The sequence below is a fragment of the Anser anser genome (assembly GCF_964211835.1).
Source record: "Anser anser genome assembly, chromosome: 1".
Lineage (NCBI taxonomy): Eukaryota > Metazoa > Chordata > Aves > Anseriformes > Anatidae > Anser > Anser anser.
The window spans coordinates 82,119,582-82,140,247 of record NC_139720.1 but is presented as its reverse complement, the minus strand read 5'-3'; the positions used below and the strand labels follow the sequence as shown (position 1 = coordinate 82,140,247).

At 39.0% G+C, this 20,666-nt stretch overlaps 1 protein-coding gene across 2 annotated transcripts in view; it reads right to left on the bottom strand.

The window, feature by feature from the left end:
- ROBO2 (roundabout guidance receptor 2) overlaps positions 1–19,034 on the bottom strand; it is a 349,600-nt gene extending 330,566 nt beyond the window's left edge. Inside the window, exon 1 of one of the 2 annotated variants that reach the window (XM_083821015.1) lies at positions 1,759–19,034. The gene's annotated coding sequence lies outside the window, so the exon portion shown is untranslated. The remainder of the gene's footprint in view (positions 1–1,758) is intronic. The other variant, XM_083820994.1, reaches the window with a different exon arrangement.
- Positions 19,035–20,666: the final 1,632 nt, after the last annotated feature.

Below are 20,666 nucleotides of genomic sequence, written 5' to 3'. Positions count from 1 at the left end.
TTTGCCAGTGGACTTCTTTGGGGACGTGGTGAAGCTGTGCTCTGAACTGCTGAAATCAGCCAGCAAAAAGCAAGCAACCAACCAGAAAAGCCCCCAGTACTCTCTTCTAGCCATCAGCAACAGGGGCCTTTTAAAGCAGCTTTACCCCTATGGAAACAGTACAGCCTCTATGTATTGTGAATGCAGCTCCGAGCCTTCACAATGTTAACCTCCCCTTAAATGCTTTGCTTCTTTGTTTTTAAAGGCCATGCTGGACTGAGACCACAGCACTGTATCTCACCCATTTTATTATACACACGCCAAACTCACTCTAGAATTAGCCTTGAAGTCTTTGTTGTTGCAGAGTCACAGATAAATTGATAAGCTTTACTTTCATCATATATGAAGTCAATCACCCTTTTACATAGGTAATGCAGGGCAGCTGAAGACTGCAACAAGCATGACAATGGATCAGTCTTGAGGCTCCCTCATTTATAACTTCCTAAACCCTGACTCCTTTAAGAAAAAGCTTAGCTCTGCTTATCTGATCAACTAGCAGTACCCCAGACTTCATTAGATAACTAAGCTCACTCCTTCCCAGCAACTGAAGTTAATGTTTAAAACACTCCTGAAATCCTCAGCCCTCAACAAAAGATCATTTCAATTCATTATACATTACTGCAAGTGCAAAAAGGATTTTATCACATCAGTTTTGTAGTGTCTGTTTGCATTAAAACACTGTGGAGAATGGATATTTCCATTTTTAGAAGGAAAATCTTTCCTCAGAGTATTTTTCTTAATGACACTAAGGGCAAATACACATTAGCAAGGCTTTTGCCCTCTTCAGCCCCATATAACCTCCCCTGCAGGTTCACCAGAAAATATGCTACAAACCACCTAGTACAGTACTTCTGCTCTAGCAAGATGGACATGTAATCAAGAGAAGCAATCTGGTATAAACTGCTACAAGGTAGAAATGCTGTATATGCTGAAAATGCATTCATTCCAGTTCACTATATGCAGTCAAAACTAGAAGGAAAATCCAGATGATCAGTAATTTCACAGTTGGTTGATTTCTCTCCTCTTTGATATTATTTGTAAAATCTTTCCTCAGCTTCTGCATGTGTGAGCAAAGCAATATTTCATTCATTTCCTTGTGAGGAGGAAAAATTAAAATAGCTCACTTTATTAAAGATGCTGAATAGACAAGAAATACATATAACATTCTCTGCATTAAATTACCAAGATGCCATAAACTATGTTAAAAAACAATCTACAATGCTAGAACAATATGAACAAAGACACTAAAACTAAGAAAGTGGTTTGTTTTTTTTTAAAAAAAAAGCAAACAACTGTATGAACACAGATATTCTTTGTTCTGGACTACAGTGTAGCTGGATTTGACAGAGGAAAATGAAATAAATCCTGGAAAATCTGGGAATGTCATTATGTGGCTTATCAGAACATCTGTTATGCCAACAAGTATTTCCATACAAAATGCTTGGGATTCTGAAAAGATATGGATTGATGAAATGATGGCCAACAACAAAATAGTTTTACCTTTTTTATTCAAATGTTAAATTCACTGAATGGCCACCACACAAAACTAAACAATCCAAGGAAGTACAGAAGAATGTGCTTTTATTTTTTAAAAACGTGAATCGTCCCTTAACTAATTGAATTATCTTGCTTTTTTCTAGGTAAAAAACACAAATACTTTAAAGTCTTCACGGAGGGCATTTTCATTCTACATTTCTTCAGATCTGTGAAGTTACTCACCACAACAGCAGCATGCGTAAAGGCTCTGAAACTTCTGGGTTAGCAGAAAAAGTTTACAGCCTAGATGAATTCAGTGGGTGTTGGCTGCCTAAGTCCCTCTTATCCTTTCACAAATTTGACGCTTAGGCTGAGTCTACATTCATGTCTTAGTTTACAGCTGTAGAGAGTGCATTTGTGAAGCAAATTCCCTGATGGCTCCTACACAGCATGCACTGATGCCAGTCACAAAGTGGTTTTGGTGCTCCTGAATTAGCTTCCTTTCAGTGAGGTTGTCTGAGTGGAAGCAAGTCTGCAGCAGGGAAATTCCTCTCACCCCTGTTCCAATCAGCAGCTGCCCCAGTTTTTGCAGAATCCCAGCCTTGGTTTTTTTTTTTTTTTTTTTTTGGCTTTTTTGTTGTTGTTTGTTCTGTTTCATGTTTTGTTTTCCTTTTTCTTCTAGTAAGCCACTTCATCAATGTATTATGCGAAAATGAATGGCCCAGTCTGGCACTCTCAGCAGTTCTCCCCAGCATAAAGCGGTTACTCCTGTAGCATAAACAGCTTTCTAAGAAAGCATGACCTGGAAGCTGAACTTGTTCATAAGAGGACTAAAATAATGCTCTAAAAGAGCAACAGTTTCACATTCTGAAAAGTTGCCACTAGGCATCATTTGCACATCTCATAATAAAAACAAAGTAGAATGCTGCCTGCCATATTTATCAACCTTTAACTGGGGGCAAAGCACTTAACAAGGAGAGAGCTCTGTGAGCCACCAATTAAAAATGCCGACACTCTTCAACATGAACTCTCGGTAGGACAACACCAGAAAAAACATCGTGGGAGGGGTGGGTCCCTCCAGCAGCATGGGCTCCTCGAAAGCCTCCTGCCAACAATGGGTAAATTTTTGAAAAGGGACCTCTCCAGCATGGGTAAGTCCTCGGGGGAAGCTCCAGTGATGATGTGAACTTTCAGAAGTGGGACACGCTCAGTGAGGCGAAGAGGGTAAAAGTGAGGGGGAAAACCCTCCTCCTCTTGCAGCAGAGTCAACAGTCGCCTACAAACACAGTAACTCTGTATCTGTACTCCAGGCAGATCCAGATCCGCACACACAGATCTGCAGTCTTTACTTCTCAGCTGGACTTATTCCGTGCAAACAAATTAAAACTATTCAAAGACAAACACTGAATAAGGCATCAAGCCAGGCATTTGTGGTACGTTTAAACAAAAGCTGCGAAGCCTTTAGATAAATAGATATATTAGTAGCTAAGTAGAAAGACAGGGACACACAGATGATTTAGACAGGCAGACAAAAATCTCTGCAGAGGGAATTCTTTTCTCTTTGTAGCAGGATCATTTAGCATGCTCTTGTCTTGACAGGGCAGGTGCTATACTGTGGTTCCAAATTCACCCCTCTTTCTGGCTTTAATTGCAAAACATCCAGAAAAAATGTGAAAAGAGAAGAATTTCTAATAAAAGCACTTGATTCAATAATAGCTCTAATAACATGACATGCTTTCAAAGGAAATCAGTGCATTCCTATACAAAGCCACACAGGGCCTGAAGAGATCTGCCCACGTCTGCTGCTTTCCTATTAGTGCCCTACAGCTACCCAAGCAAGCTGCCAGCAAACGCTCTAACTATATTTGATTTGTTTCAGGCCTTCATTTTTAGCGAGTCATCACCCTCTTAACGGCAGATGATGCCCTCTAGTTGGAATCAATGTGAGTGACCAGCTCACAATAGGCCGGATTAATGATGAAAAATGTGTAGTCAGCCTGGAGGGGCTTTGGACATTTATCACCCACGGGGTCTGCCACGCCATGGGCTGCCCCGATGCATCAGGACAACACCCACCCTGCCTAAAGAGCGGGTGCCAGTGCTGTGCTTCTGGCTTAACGAGCCTCGGGCAAGAGATGAGACTGGAGCTCAACACACTCGCAGCATCTGCATCATACAGTCTGAAATGCATTTTCTTCTTGTCACTTACCTTCCAGACGGGGTACAGCAACTACAGTGGATCTTTTCAGCTACAAAACATTCCTTAGTCTTGGTAGCAAATGGAGAGTTTCTTATTCAGACAGAAAACCCAGACAAGAAACTGTGCAAAACTGTGCTGCAAAAATTCTCTTTGCTAATTCATCCAAGGGAGGCAACTTTTTGACAGGCAAGTGAAATCTCATTACAATTTCATCAACATAATGAAAGGTGGGCAAGTAGATTTTGTGTCTGGTTCATAAATATTCATTTCAGCTTTACATAGCAGAGGAGTAGTATCTCATTAAAATAATAGAATCCGTATCCTACCTTATAAATATCTTTTTCTAAACTTCTGATGTTACGAAGGACTGTCTATGGTACATAGCAGCGTAACTCATGTTAAAATAAAGATGTGTGCTGAAACTGCCATTGTCACGTGAATGCTGCCTCAAAAGTTATCCTTTCAGTTGTCATACAAAGAGCATACAAAGGGCGGTGAGATTTATGAACGTGGTAGGCACAAACCAGAGAAGTACTGGAAAAACACACATTTTCGGAAACAGAGCATCACAGGGAAATGAAAGAATGCCAAAATGTATATATCAGATGCTTCAGCTAGAGCCCCAATTAGGAAGAATAACCATATGCTGAACTTTAAAAGATTAAATCATAGACCTGAAATTAAGCAGGGGGTGGATGTGAAACGTTCTGGTATGCAACCATGTGGTTAAATGCTTTCCTGTCGAGGCCCGATACCTCTCTATCCATTCTGCATTGATTTATTCCCACAATCTTGAGAGAATGTGCTGTGAAAAAAAAATTAACAAAATGGACTTGTTAGTAAAACTAACAAGCTTGCTCAAGGCTCATCTCATTTTTACAAGTAAATAATGGTTCTGTCCTCCATTAAGAAAATGGAAGTGTAACCATATGGGATTTCTTGAAAATACATAACTTTAAATGAACATACAGCCTTGGGAAAACAAAGCACAGCTTCCTTTGTAAAGAATTTGCCATCCATTCAGACAGTTTTTCAGTGCTTGACAGGAAAACAAATTATTATCTCAATGGACTTTTTAATAAAAAAGGTATATTTAAAACTGACACAAAAGCCTGCACATTAAATATGGAACGTCTGTAATCTTGCTTTCCATGGCAATCAGATTTGATGAAGTGCTTTGGTTTGGCAAATGTCCTAAAGACCCTAGAAACACAGTCATTATGTTTTGAACATTTCAAGAAGATCTCTTCATATTTAATGAAGTTATTTTCTCCGCTAGTATGAGAGATACAGTAAATTCCTAAATCATAAATTAAGGTTCAAATTGCTAATCATGCTTATTTAAAAAAAAAAGAAAAAAAAGTGACTTGCAAGATTAGTAACATTATTAAATAGCAAAAGAGCTCGTTCAACCTAACAACATAAAAGTCTTTAATAGCTACCTTAAACCTCCTCTACTATTCACAGCAGTCTTTCTCATGACAGCCATTTTAAATGCAAAAAGAGAGAGGCATGCCCATTGTTTTGGTTTAAATTGCAGGCTTGCCTCATGCCAACCGAGGACCAACACCTCCCTGCACTGTAACTGGACCAGCCCTGGGATGGGATCAGGCTCATTTCATCTATCACTATCTATAGCTCCCCACCAAGGACAGCACACATTGACATGCAAGTTCAAGAGTGGTCTTGTGTGGTATCTCTGCACCCTGGAAAACACATGCTGCATGAAAGCGACCCTGTTGATTTTAGGATTGGATTCTAGAGAAGTACCTCTTTGCTTAGGAACTGTTACGTAATCTCCAATCCAATGGTCCTGGGAGATCGTCCTTTTTATTTAGCTCTCTGCTCACTAAAACTGAAGAATCGTTACTTCCAAAATTAGGGTAGCCATCAATTCTGCATGGAACATACTAGCCAAAATGCTTTTTGCAATGGTAATTTTATAAGAAGGGAATCATAATAAAGTTTCTGAAAAATGAAATGCATTAACTAACTTTTTCTCTCCTCTCTTCTTTTCCAATTGAATAGAGATTTCATACTGTGATATTTGTTCTCAAATAAATATTAACACATTTTGTTAACTACACTAAACCTGCATCATCTATGAGAATTCTCAGTCTTTTTGTTTACCTCACTTCTAAGGTCACTAATATCACCTTCATTGTAGCAAAGACCTTAGTCATTTCCACAGCTGTACTTTGATTCATCAGGTCACCACCTCTCATAAAAGGAAATTTAATTTATAACTTGTACCATCTCTGCTTGACATATTTTATCAGTACCTCTTACTGATACCACAAGTCAATAAATGTAAGGATCTGATTTAATTCTTATTGTCAGGAATGAGGATTCTTTAAAAACATGTTCTGTTTTAAAAGATCGGTATTAAAGTCTCACAGACAATTTTTTGTTTGTTTGTTACCTTGTCACTGCCTGGATCTCCTGAGATTCATCTGAGTAAATGGAATTGTCAGAAACACTCAAAAGTCTTGCGTTTCCATAACTGAGCTTTATAAATTTTCCTTATTCTCCCATTGCAACTTTTTGGTACACATTTTCTTATTTTTCTTTGCCATGTAATTACTAAGTATTCACATATATCTATGTTAATAAATAAAAAAAAAAAAACAAACAAACAACAAAAAAAAAACTCAGTTACTTATACCCTTGATTTTACTGAGGACAAAAATCACAGTGGGTAGATAGCAGCAGTGGGGCTGTGTATTAGCCTTTCGTCTCTGGAGGGCAACGTTCATGTCTGTCTGAGGTCATGAGTTAAGAGATTTGTGATCTCGACTTAATCCCTAGTGGACATTTAGCCACATCATGAAGCAACTATACAATTAGCAATTTCCGCCAAAGTTGAGACTGACCCAGGACCGAAACGTTGTAGTTTGCAGATCAGGACTAACTAAGGTAACATGGGCTGAACCACTTCATGGTGGTTTATATGCTTTCTCATTTTGTAAACTCCTTATACTTATTACATACTTTTGTAAGGACAGAAACAAGTAATATACTTTTTTTTTTTTTTAAAAAAAAAAAAACTCTTCCAAAGGTGTAAAATTTTATTATAATTCTAACTCTTATCCAGAAATCAATACGGTAAAATTGCATTGCAATGACTTTCTCTTTCTGGAACTTTTTTTTTTTTTTTTCCTCTAGGTACTGTCAGTTACAATTCAGGTACTAACGGAATTGATAAAGGTATGATGTTCACTCGGTGTACATTTTACCAAAAGAAAAAAATGATGGATTTTTTTATTATTATTATTTTTTACTGTTATTATTAGCAAAATATAAAGTGGCTTGCACTATAGTGATAGAGCATTTTCAGCTGGACAGCAAAATTAACTTTATGACAAAGCACATTTCTGATCAAAAGCCCATCTCTCATTTTGGCTATTACAATTTAAACTGATCGAGTTTATTCCACTGCAAACAATTTCTTCTCCCCGGCAGAATACTTTTATAAGCATTCTCATTCCCCAGTCAAACAGTAACGAGTTTTTGGTTTATTTATTTCCTCCAGTAAAACTCCAAGTGTATTAAGGGTTTTTAGGACACCCTTAATCAACATTACTACATCAGAAAATGTGCTAAGTGGTCACAGAAATAGACACAAGATACTGAGAGTGGAGGAGAAAAAAGGGAAAATATCTGCTCTTTCAAGGATGACACACTGTTTTCTCTGATATAAAAAAAAAATAAAAATCTTGCCTGCTTTAGCAAGGGACTGTGAATCCAGATTATGTCCCATGCTTGTGCTTTTGTTTTAATTAATTTTTTTCCTGTATTTTCTAAATATTAAGGTTGAGAAGTTATAAACAGTGTCAAGATGACATGCACAAAAAAAAAAAAACAACAAGCTGTGCTTTCAAGAAAGGAGTGCTGAAGGTTCACTAATACTGGTAACTTTGCACCTAACCTATATATGTTCCAAGCACCCAAGCACTCAAGAAAACCAACATGTTTATTCCTCATCTCACCCACACCTACCAATGAAGTAAGACACAAGCATTTTTGCTGGACTACTCTATAAGGAACACATTCTTAGCTTCCAATTTAAAAGGGAACCTTTGTTCATAGTTCCACTTTATTTTCTTTTTCCTTCCTTTTCTAATGGGACTGAAATATTTCTGACTAAATTTACCACGGACTCATTCATAAGAAAAAGTATCTTTTCCAGGAGATCAATATATCTGAGGAATGAAGCAATGATTTTGTGACAATAAAGACCATCCACCACTGTTCTCGACCACCTTAAAGCTTTCAGATATTTTGCAGCAGGATGGCTTTGCCAGAAAAATTGGCAAAACAAAATTATTTCCTTCTTGCCAATTCTCTCTTATCCCACCTCAACTTACACAGGCACAGTGCTGCAGGGATAACTGTTGGAAATACACATGACAATTTTCATGGAAAAATGGAAATGTTCTCACATGCCTGCCTTTCCCATGACTCTTTCCAATAGGCTTCAAGCAGCTCAAAGGCCAAAGCACGCCTGGCAACAACAGTCTTTTCTCCATTCCAATCTGTGTCCCTTGGGGGTGGACTTGAGTGCACTACAGCAAATATAGCAGTGCATACCTGCTGCACTCTGAGAATAAATTATGACACTATCTGAAGAGGAGATAGAAATCCTTTTTCCTCCACAGGATGAATCATGAGATAAAAGCTTAAAGGACAGAAGGGGGGAGAAAAAAAAAAAGAAAAAAAAGAAAAAAAAAAGGAGGCTAGTAGGTCAGGTTTTGTGTGCTTTGCTTTCCGACCGATTATCCTTGTCTTAAGAAATTTCTGGTTGAATAAGCTACAAATCACAGCTCTTTAAGTGAAGCATTGTATGGGTGGGTAGTCACGCTCCTTAACGTGCAACTTCACCTGCTGCACATGAAACGAAGAAGCTTTCAGAGATGTACAATGACATACTTCTCTAGTTTCTAGGATACCTCGTTCCATTTTCACTTCCTATCATAAAAGTGCATCCCTGTTAAATGACTAAACTTTGCATTTTCTCATTTCTTGAGAAGTGTAAAGTGCTTTATACAATATAAGTGAAAGGTAACAGCTTAGAGCTTCATGCAAATTTTCTATTACAGGGTCTTATTTTGTTATAAAAGGGTTTTGGAAAGATTGTGAGGAACAGTTGGCAAAATGTAGAAATCACAGAAATAGTTATCACTCCAAACCCATATACTTACATTGAAAATACTGGGAGTTACCTGTTTTGAAAACACATTGTGCTTACCTGGAAAACATTTGACCTATTAGTTTTAGCTATTTTACTACAAACGAGTAAGTAAATCAAGCAATAGATAAGCAAAATTCTGAAAAATTCACACCAAACAGAAGAATTTCACACTTTCTTATGACAGCTATTGGCTTTTTGAAACTATTTGTACATCCGGTATGAAATAATAGCAACAATCACCCCTGGAGCCTTGCAGCAAGAGAATGAAACAGCCTCTGTGAGGCTTTTTTCTGTGTGTATGGTCACTTGCTGATCTGATGCCAAAGATCACGGAATTACTTGCAGCAACAGTAATACTGGTCCTTCTTTCTGCTGCTGGTCTGTGGGATCTACGCAAAATACATGGTTGCAAGAAAGAGAGCAACAAAAATAGAGAAAAATGCCCATAGCGAAAATGGATTCCTAAACCCAACAAAAGTACAATTGCAAGGTCTGAGGCTTGCAATACTACCATGCCTCCCTTTTCACAGCTCCACGAAAAACTCAGAACATTGTGTGTGCAGGACACATTCATTTTTATACACCACTGATGAGATCGATTATGTGAAAACTCTTGCACCAGGACCCTGTGTCTGCCAGAACAGGTAACTGAAAAACCAAAACCTCTATGACTAACTAACCAGGCTAGACAAAAAAACAAACAAAAAAAAAAAGGCGCATTGTCTCCTGTGAAAAGGGTCTGTCAGGGCAGGTCACTTTCTCTGGGTTTGCCCTGCACCCACAGCTTGCTGACTGCCTTGGCCACTAGGCGCTAGGCCCTGCAGCAGAAGAACAAGCCCCAGCTGGGCACCCTCCTTCCTCCCATGGCTCCGACACCAGCCTTGTGCCGCCTTCCAGCCCCAGATGCTGCTCCTTGGCAGCCCATCAGCTGCTCACATCCAGCCCTCTCCCCTCAGCCTTCCACAGCATGGCTTTCGGAAGGGGTAAGGCCCCTCATTGCCTGGAAAGCTGCCACCCAGGGCATGGCACAGCAGCCAGGACAAAGGGAACTGGGCAGCCTTCCTCCTTGCCTCTTGCTCGCCAGAAGAGCATGGAGGCCATCAGCAAAAGAGCAGGCAGCAATCAAAGCTCAGAAAAAAAATGGCCATGGTTTTGAGGATTAATCTTAAATTGGCTTTTGGTCTTCGCAGTGAAATATAAAAGAATACAGTCATAAGGTAATAGTTGCAATTTTTATCCTTTTCTGCACTGGCTACAGCTAGAAACGTTTGCCATATCAGAGGCTTTGTTATTTGAACAATGTACTTAATGGTAAATTAAAGAAAACACGACTACAGGTGTAAACACACAGTCATTCCAGCTGTAGGCTCGCTTTCTAACAAAATTGTCTGCAGTTTAGGGACTTCCAGGTGTGCTTTTTCCAGATGAACTACCTAGTTGACAGCCCCAGTCTGAAAAGTACCTTGCACAAAATGGTAAAATTCTCTATTTGTAGATCCTATGCTCAAACTGATTTTAAACAGTTAATATACTCCTAATTTTGTACTCAATAGAATAATATGTGATGCTACCCTTGTGCATTGTAAACAAAACAAATCATTACATAAACCTCTTTATTAAAGCAGGGCTCTAGAGGCTTTAAGAAAAAAAGATCTCAGAAATATTGTAGAACTGTACTTTTCCAGTGTTATGATCTAGTACTCAATATTATAAGCATCTCAGATAGCATTTTTATCCTCTTTCACATTAAAATTCACCCAATACAGTCATACTGAAAATGATGACAACATGGGTCATTTTTCCTCCTGCATCAAAAGGCTTCTCTGGTGAGCAAAGCGCTATAGTTCAGTATTTCTTATTGACAAGTTACTTCAAATCCATACTCCACAAAATCCAATGCATACTGAAACAAACATGCCAGGTGGCATGAACTATGCAAACTCATCACCAATACTACAGAGTGGATACAGGACAAGAGAAAAATTGGTATTCCAGTGAACACAACTTCTCCTAATCTTAATTCACTTTAGACTGCACAAGGATAGCTGCTCCCTACCACCCCAAATCAAAATTTAAATCCTCTCAGCTTCCAGCCTATAAAGCACCAGAAAAAAAAGCTAAATTACTTTTGCAAAGTAGGCTGATGTAAGCTGCACAAGGGAAAAAAAAAAATACACTTAACAATTAATGCCATTGTCTCTTAAGATGCAGGTGTGTTGACCAGTAATATGAATGCCTCTAGAGTAATTATTCTTATACCAATCTTAAAAAACAAGACCTAATTACCTGCAGGTATTCTAGGCACATGACTGTTTGGAAAGATTTAATACAGTTGACTATCACAAGGTTTAAGAGAGTAGCCCTGTAAGAACAACACAATTATCTTTATATCATGAGTAAAGCCACAGCCCCAGAGGATTAAGAGAAAATTGACAGTACCTTGGTAGGGGGTTGACATCGAGTAGCCATCTTTATGGTAATTAGATTTAAAAAAAAATGTTTTTTATGAGAATTAGGGATTTTAGCAAGTTTTCTTATCGTACAGTTACTTGTAGAAGCTAACTACTAATCCTACTAATCTTAATTTACTCAAGACATCACAAAAAAAAAACAACGAACCTCTTTCTCAGTGATTCACAGGTATGGATCTACAGGAGAAAGGGAGGAAAGTCAGCAGGCTTCCCTTTATGCTGACACCGTGGATCTTGTCCAGTCTGCAAGCTCTTCCTCCTGCAACCTAAGGAGCATGCACACAGCTGTGTGTCCTTTCCCCTAACCACCATGTGGCTGCATCTAGCCCAGCATCACTCAGTTTCTTTTCTTGGCCATGGTTTTCCTTATGGCCATCACCTATGGAGGACTGAAAAGGTTTCCCAGAGGAAATCACCCTGCACAGCGATTGCACTGTGGCTGGTTCCTCTGGTCCATTCATGCCTCGATAGCTGCTCTACCTCGGGCTTAGATCTTTTTGGATCTCATGGGGCTGAGCAAGATTGTGCCTCCGCTGTTTGGATGGGAGTCCTCCAAGGAAAACACAGGTGCACCAGGAAGCAGGCTGATGATTCAATGGCTGACAATTGCCTCCCTGGGAGGGATTCAAAGCCTGTTAAAAACAGGGGATTTTTCTTCCCCATGAACTTCAATAGAGACTGGATGAGACACAACATAGTGTTCAATCTGCACCTCAGGGCAAGAGTGAGGCAGCACTGCATTTCTGGGAGCCCTGGGTTGCTTGATGGTGGTGTTTTTTCTTTTTTGTTGTTGTTGGTTTTTGTTTTTGATGAAGTCCTCTCGTCATTAATAGCACATAGCATTTATTCTCAGGATCCAGTCCAAATTCCAATTTACCTAATTACATTATGCCTAACGAAACCTACAGTTTCGATTCATTAGCTATATTTATTTACTGTAGTACAGGTGCTACTGCCTTTCTCATCTTGAGGGCAGCTGTATGTCAGTGGCAAGTGAATTTTCATGACTAGTTAGGAGTATTTCATGAAGTAATTCTGTGAGGGAAAAAAAAAAGAAAAAAAGCATATACCCTAATGACAAGACTGTCTAGTTACACATTTGTTGTCTGGTATACAAATGTATTTATTGACAGTTAGATGAACTGGCAGGTTTTCTTCAGTGCACATTCCTTGACAATAGGGTCTATATATATATAGTATATAAAAAGACAATATTGTTCCTTGACAATATATTATTTGTTGGAAGAGAAGCAGGACTACAACTTAAATGGGACACCTGGTGCTTCCTCCAGAAAAAAGTATGATACTAACCAAAGCACATTATGGCAAATTGTTGAAGGTACTGATTTCTAATTGAAAAGAATTGGCAATTTACTTTAATCTTCTAGGAGAATAATAAAAATTAAAACAAACAAACCAAAAAAAAACACAATAAGCAAAAAATGTAAGAAGCAGTGTTAAAGTTATAAGTTTAAAATGTTTTTGACAAAAACTTATAACTTAGCTGCAAACCAGTATAAGAATAAATATGAAGGTTTCCTGCAGGACTTTAACTTTTTCTCCTCTTTGCTATAGATCCTACTAAGCTATGGTTGATCAACCATGCATATAATTAATGATTAGCCCTACAAGCCTCTGAATAGAGCTTTATACATCATTTACTCATGAGAAAGCCCATCCCTGGCAGGCCACCTGTCCCGCTACGTGGTGCCACATCTTCTTATTTTATCATTCCTTACAGCAGTCTTGGCTGAGAAGCCTACCTCTAGGTTCAGTCCCACACCATATGCACCCACAGTGACTCCAGTGGTGTTCACCACAACTGCTTTCCGGACTTCAGTACAACATCCAGATTTTTAAAGGGGATGACCACAGGAGGACAAAGAGGTTTCCCACATGAAAGGAAAAATCTGGAATTTTACAAAAATACTTTTTTGGTTCTTCTCTTAAATCTGTTTTGATAACTTATTCAGAGCTCAAGTACTGTTCCGGCTTAATTAATTCAATTTAATCACTACAATGAGCAGCTGTAAGAGCCCGAACACAACTGCATGAGTTTCAATATCTGTCACACTGGCTTAGGGATACTATATTTTGAGGGAAAGATTACCCTTCAACAGAACAGAGAACAGTATCACTGTTAAACACACCAACAGCATAGCTTCTCCAGCCTTTAAATATCCAAATTAGTCCGTCTCTAATTGAGTCCTTCAGTAGCTCCAACTTTCAACTTACTCTTTTGGGCCTACATCACAACCAAATTTTGCCTGCAAAGAGCTTCTCTCTTGAGTGGGTTCCATCTCTTTTCTCTTCTGTACCTTCTCATGAACTTTACACACAGTATGGTAAATACAACTGATCTATTCATTAATAGTTTTAGTAAAATGTTTTTATTGGTAATAGATGTAGTCATGACCTTTCATTGCCTTAGTTAAATGTATATCTGAATGGGAAGAGAGTTGATTTTGTTTGTTTGTTTTTCTTCCTCATTTGTTTGGTTGGTTTGCTTGTTTTGTGTGTGCGTGTGTTTTACACTCTTAGAATCCAGGACCAAACTAAGAAAAAAAGACCAATCAAATATTGTCAGGGAAGTTTACTTTCTAAGGCAAATAACCTGCTAGAATTTCATAGATGTATGCATTTTTAGTAAATAGGTTCAAACTCTGATTAAAAACCAATGCTTTTCTTCTCCCGACTGACTACAGTTTGCTTTGGCTCTAACTCTCACTTGAGGGTTTTCTGAGATGATTTAAGGTTTCAGACACCATCAGCCTGTCCAAGCTTCTCCTCCACACATTCACAAAACTGCTCTGTTGGTATCCAGCCAAACAGGCCTAGCATTCTTCAAGTTTCCCTCTATCACAGTCACGCTATTTTAGTCCTTGGCTTGTCTGGTGCATTGCTGTGCATAGGCCCGCTCTTAATTAGAGCTAGCTCTCAACAGAAACAAGCTCATACAACCCGCTCACCAAGCTACCAGAACACTACTGGTGATATCCAAACTTAGATGAGTATCTACAGTGAAAGTTTAGAATAAATGCACTTTTTCCCAGAAATCCCAGCTCTGGATGGACTTTATAAAAGGGACAGGTTGTACTTTATACTAGCTTATGCAAACAGACAGAGCTACACACAATTTAAAAAACAAAACCAACCAACCAACCAAAAAACAAATAAACCTACTGTTCTTGCCTTCACATAAGGAATTATTCCCAGAAGCAGAAAAAATCAGACGTATGTATTTCCTTAAATTAGTTTCCCTCCTTGTTCCCATGAAACATTCATTTTCCTACACCAGACTCTCCAGAACAATTCAGGATTTTCATTCTCAAGTTCCTAGACTTTAAAATCTGTCCTTTTCAGTTCCCCATCTCCAACTAGTGTTGTTAGGCTTACAACGTTACCAAGCCTTCCACGTTGAAACCATGTCATTTTGCTCTTTGTGTTCTGCCCTACTAAGAGCTCCTGGGAGGCTCCCCCAGCTTACACATCTCTTCCAAAGTACCTCTGAAAAGGCCGTGATAAGTCATCCAAAATTTACGAAGATAAATTTCATGCTTCATGGAGCATGACTGTCACCGTGTCTGAATGGTTTCAACACAAAAAAAATTACAAACCAAACACCTTACAGATGTGTTTTTTTGTTTGTTTGTTTTTAAAGCTTTAGATAAAGACAGGAATGGTCACTAAGAAGTTTTGCTGATCAACTGGGCAGAGGATGACTCTGTTTTCCCATGCTGAAGGACTCAAGTGTTTTCAAATGTAGACAAAGGCTATCAGCAGACCTATAGGAGGGCTGAGAAAACTATCTCCTCAAAAATTACCTCACTCAGTGGATAGGGATCCAGATCTCCTTTAGCTAAAGCAATATCAAACACAAAGGTTTTCCTTGAGCCTAAAGTCAAACTCCCAAACAGAACCAGCTTTCTGCCACCTTGCTGACAGGATGACAGGAATTTCGGTCACAGAGCTGATCTAAACTCGATATTAATACAAGGCTTCTTTTATCTCTCATCTCTAAATCAAGTCATTTGCTGTTAATATTTGCATTATGAATATATATAGATTGATTTTTTTTTCTCCCCCCCCCCCCCCCCTATTTTTTTGGCAGAGGGCAGTAATATCACCAAAGAAAGGATTTCTTAAGGCCCTGAGATGCTGTGCCCAGATTTTGAATCCTGCATTTAGGTATACCCAAGAGTTCCAATAAATATTATGGACTGGTTTGGATGTCAGCAACACAAGTGGCAAGCAAGCAGGAGCTATTTTTGTTATAATTTGTGTTAGCTCTTTTGACACGCAGCAAGCCTATGGAGAATGCCTGAACTTCAAGGACTCCTGACAAAACTCTAACAATCTCTTTTTGAACAGTTTAGTCTATCTTTCACGACTTTTTATTACACAGAATCTTCTTCCTACTTACATTGTTTTCCTGAATTTCAGTTAATTGAATGGCCCAAGCTTGTTTCACTCCTTTTACAGCACTTCTGAAATAAGACACCTGAGTGCCCTTGCTCTGCCACCATCACCAGCAGTGCTGGATACACACTCACAAAGCCACCTGACCAAAACCCACAGCCCTAATGAACCCATACAATCAGAGTCCAGAGGTTTTACACAGTTTCCTCAACATTCCCATGAACAAGGGTTGAAACTCTATTCGTTTTCATGCAAAGAGGACTGCAATATGGGAAAAAGCACCCCTCACATGCCTGATACTGGGGGAGGAGGACATCTTTAGGGACACCAGTCAACTACAATGAAACTGGGAAGGGTCATGAATGGGCACCGCTTGACCTCTTCTGAAGCAAGTCAATTACAGTTAGGGTTACTGATGATTTGAGGAACTTTGTTTGCTTTGTGTGTGATATACTTTGATATACAATGATATACATTCTTTTCTACTGCAGTCACTTAGTAATTTGGATATTTCACTGCTAAGGAGCCAAATTAACACTGCACAGCAAATAAAGAAAGAAATAAAGAAAAAAATAAAGAAAAAAAATAGGCGTGAATAAATGAAAAGAGAAGAAATTAAAAATCTCCTAAACTAACATTATTCTTTATTTTTATACACCCCACCCCCAGGTATTTAGTTCCAATTGCCAGAGAATAGGATGAGATTTCTCTTTTAGATACTCGAACTATCCAATTTCCTGGAAGCAGAACCAAAGTGAAATCATAAAAATGCATTCCTGTTTTCAAAAACACTTCAACACTGTAACACTTCTCCCTCCTCTTCTGTATTTTCTTCATTTGACATTTGCTAGCTTACAACACTTGAAGCTGTAGTTCAGCTGGAAGTTATTAGCCTGTGCTCCTTATATGAGGCAAATCACGTGTCACTATGTACATGTAACATTCTAGACAAAAAAAAAGAAAACATTTCTTTAAATTTGTCACTGCATGAATGAATGCAAAAAGCTCATGACACTTGTAAGACACTATTGGTAAGAAGCATGACAAAGGATCAAGGAGGAGGCTGGAGAAGAGGTGCTGTAATCTGCTTGCCTTGGGCAGAGAACTGCAGTCTTGGGGCCCTTAGCAATGGGACCGTACAAGTGAGGAAGCAGCCCCTGCCATCCAGGGCACTTTGAAGAGCTGAGACTTTGCTGTAATTTGGAAAATAAATGCTGTGTTTTAGTCACAAGATAAACATCAGATGTACCTTAAAAAAAGTCACCCATCAAAGGTTTAACAGATTGCCTTGAGCTATAGTTTACAAAATGAACAACCCATATCAAGTTGTAGCTTTGAACTGGGTTACAGCTAAAACAAAGCTTTACTGCTGGAAAGCCTTCAGAGAGCTAGCCTTTTGTTAGCTTCGTCCTCGTTACAAGTGGTTTGCTAGTAAACAGAAGATTAAATGTTCGCTCTAGATCTCATCAACACTAAACACAAGGCTGAAATGTCTGTGGCTCACTTCCAGGCGGCAAATTAGAGAGCAATCGGCAGTGTTACTCCAAACAAGGCCTGATGCTTTTATCGACTGCATCACCATCTCATGCAAAACCTAATGTTAAGTCAATAGCTCTCGTTGGAGGGGAGCCACTAACTCACTGCTCCTGTCACTATTCCTTATCTAATTACAAATGGAGTCCAGTTAGTGCAACTTTATCTCCTCTGCGCAGTCCACCTCGGCTGCCACTTGTAGCGCAGATTGACCCACACATGCTACTATTCTGTGGCTCTCGGGCACTGCTCCTTCTAAAAATTCCCATCTACTGTTCCCTTGGCAAACTCTATTTTGTGCAAAATAGACAGTAATTCAAAACCACTGCTTCAGTGACGGTAAGGAGAGAAAAAAAAAAAAAGCAGTTTTCAGAACATCTGGCAACATCCTCCATATGGAGAGTTCATCCCGATTCCAAACAAAGGAAACACTGATCCAGTTCACAACAATTGAAATATGGAAAACCGTTGAGGTATACATTTTGCTCTAACTTTCAACTCTCCACAGTATGTGTAAAATTAGCAGGCAGAATTGCTTTCAATAAAATGTCATATTTTTAGCTGGCTTCCAGAGAAGAAAGCACATCTCAAATTGTATTACTTAAACCTGACTTAAAATAAGGCTGAAATTAGAAGCTGGAAGAACAAATCCCAGTGCGGAGAGTTTTCTTGAGTAAGGTTTGAAAATCTGATCCCTGGTTCTCCAGGCAGAATAGATAGCCCCGCTTTAGGGAAAGTCTGCTCTCACACTGTGTGAACAAAACCAGGAGTTAGAGTGGATGTGTGAAACCTGTAAGCACAGTGCTTCCTCCACTCTCAACACCACTGTTTTGGTTTGGTGTTTGGCTTTTTGTTCAACCACTACTGGGATCCCATTTACTGCTGAGGATTCCCGCATAAAGACAGGTACTTCAGTCTCGTCTTTCAGCAAATAAATAGGAGTCACAAATTCCTTTTGAAACACCACCAGTAAGAGAAACAAATGTGTTTACAAAAGCAAGGGGAGTAACTCAACCCTCCTTAAGTCAAGACAGCTCTGCATTTACAGATGTTATGTGGCAGACAGGAGCCCACGGTTTGCAATAGCCCTGAGGAGCCACTTCAAAACTGCAACTGAGCTCGGGTGGGGGTAGGTGAAGAACTTGCCCCTGCCCATAGCCAGGATGGTCTCTCACCTGAACAGGAGATCTTCCTTCTGTTTCCTTTTATTCTGCCCTCAAAATGAGTCACAGTCTTTGGATGATTAAGGAGTGGTTAACTTAAAGGGGAAAGACCAAGAATGAGCGATAAAGCTAAAAACTTTTCTGTGGGAAAGCCGAAGGGAACTCACAGTTAATAGGATATCCATTCTGAAACAGTTATGGGTAGCTGGACAGTTTTAACTGCAACATGTTATCAGACAGCTTTGAAAATGAAAATGCAAGTCAGCAACTAACAATTTTTATGGACCACTTGCTATATGTTCTGGTGACAGGTGTAAAGGAAAGTGCTCATACTAAAGTCCAAGAGTGAAAAGCAGACATAACAGGGATAAAATACAAGAAGCAGCATGATGGATCTCTTCCAATTAAAACACATTTTTTTCTGCTAATCTTACTGCTGGGAAAACGAAATTGTGATGAATCACCAGAGAATCTTTTAAGTCCTACTGAGTTTGTCCTGCAGAGTCCTTGTTAGCAACATATGTAATTATACCATGCAATTGGCTAATCAGAAAAAAAAAGGGGGGGGGGGGGGCAAATTTCAAAAAGTGATCTGAGTTAATGTGGAAAGTTCCATACTATCTTGTCTGGCTTTTTAAGCATTATTAAGCCTTACAAATTAGCCAATGAAAAGGCAAAGTAGAAATCACTGCCTAGGTAGTAGTTGTCAGTATTTCAACAACCTCAGAAAGCAGTGTTAGCTCTGGAGATTTCCTAATAGAATCAGTGAACCTGGGAAGTGAATTTCACTTGTTAAATTATGGTTTCAAAAAATTCAGGCCACAGGTGTGATGGCCTCTCTTCTAATGCTGACCAGAAATTTAAAAAATACAGATTAACAGAAAGACCTTTGTTTTCTAAATTCATAGAGCACAGTAGCCTCAACTTCTGGTCTTTCTCCATTTTTGTGTGCTGTCAGGTTAGTTTTTTACGTAACATAATATGACCTTAAGATGCATTGTCTGCCACCGTATTTTCAATATGAATGAGGAAAAAGGAAGATAAACTTAGCAGACATTCAGCTCATCAGGATGTTTATTTGCAAACAAGAAATTAGAGCCAAGGAAAGAGCAAAGGTAAATTACAGCTGGCAAGAGCAGGTACAGAGCCCAACCTTACAGAACTGTAATACATCCATAGCTAGGTTGACCAGGTTTTATGATGTGCTCAGTCAATCTCACACTGAGGTCTCTATGGGAAAGAAAGTGGTACCAGTTTATACGGTGGTATTAAAAATTTTGTGATACTGATAGCAAAGTAACTGTATAATTCACTTGTCTATATTTATACTATTGTTATCCATTTTAATGGCTAAAACATCATATGAGACTAGCATTATCCCAGCTTCCCTGCTACTTTGATAACCAAGACTTATTAAAAGGGTGTTCTTTGCTATCATAATTCTCTCCTATTTACCAGCAACATTGTTGACAGATGAACAGAAAGATGCTTTCTTCTTTCTCACCTTATTTCAGAGCGCCATGCAAGCCCCTTTCCAGGGAAAAATTATAATCCCCATTGTACTGTTATGGAATTAGAAGACTAGAGTGACAATGTCAAAGCCTAAGAATTACCAAAAAGCCTGAAATAAATGATGGTACTGCAGTTCAGACTACCTGGTTACCTGACACAGGTGAGCTAGTGATCCGAGACACTATCAGCGTAACGCACCTTGAGAGCAAGAAAGGCTCAGATATCCTTGAGGAGCATAGCAAAACATTTCCCCCAACAGACCTTTACTGTGGACACACAAAGTAGGGCTAAACCTATTTTGCTGCATAATGTACATACTATTTTTTATCATGTTATTATAATACTAAAATCTTGCTTTTCTATTGCCATCAAAGCCATTCCTCTTGCTATGAAGTAGAAATCCCAAATCAAAACCGTTAAAAGGTTTAAAGTGACATATATGCTCAAGCTACTGTTTTCAAAGAGGTACAGATTCTTCAGAAGTTAGAAGCAACGAAGACCTGGAACATGAAAAAGGCCATGCCTCAAAATCTGCCTTCTGGGTACATGATTCACGCTGTGTAGTCCAGCCTCCTGTTCACCTCCTACAGTCCACAGACAGGGTAAGGACCAAGTCATCCAGCTGCAGAAGAGAAAAACCATTCTGCAGAAGCCTAAAGCCA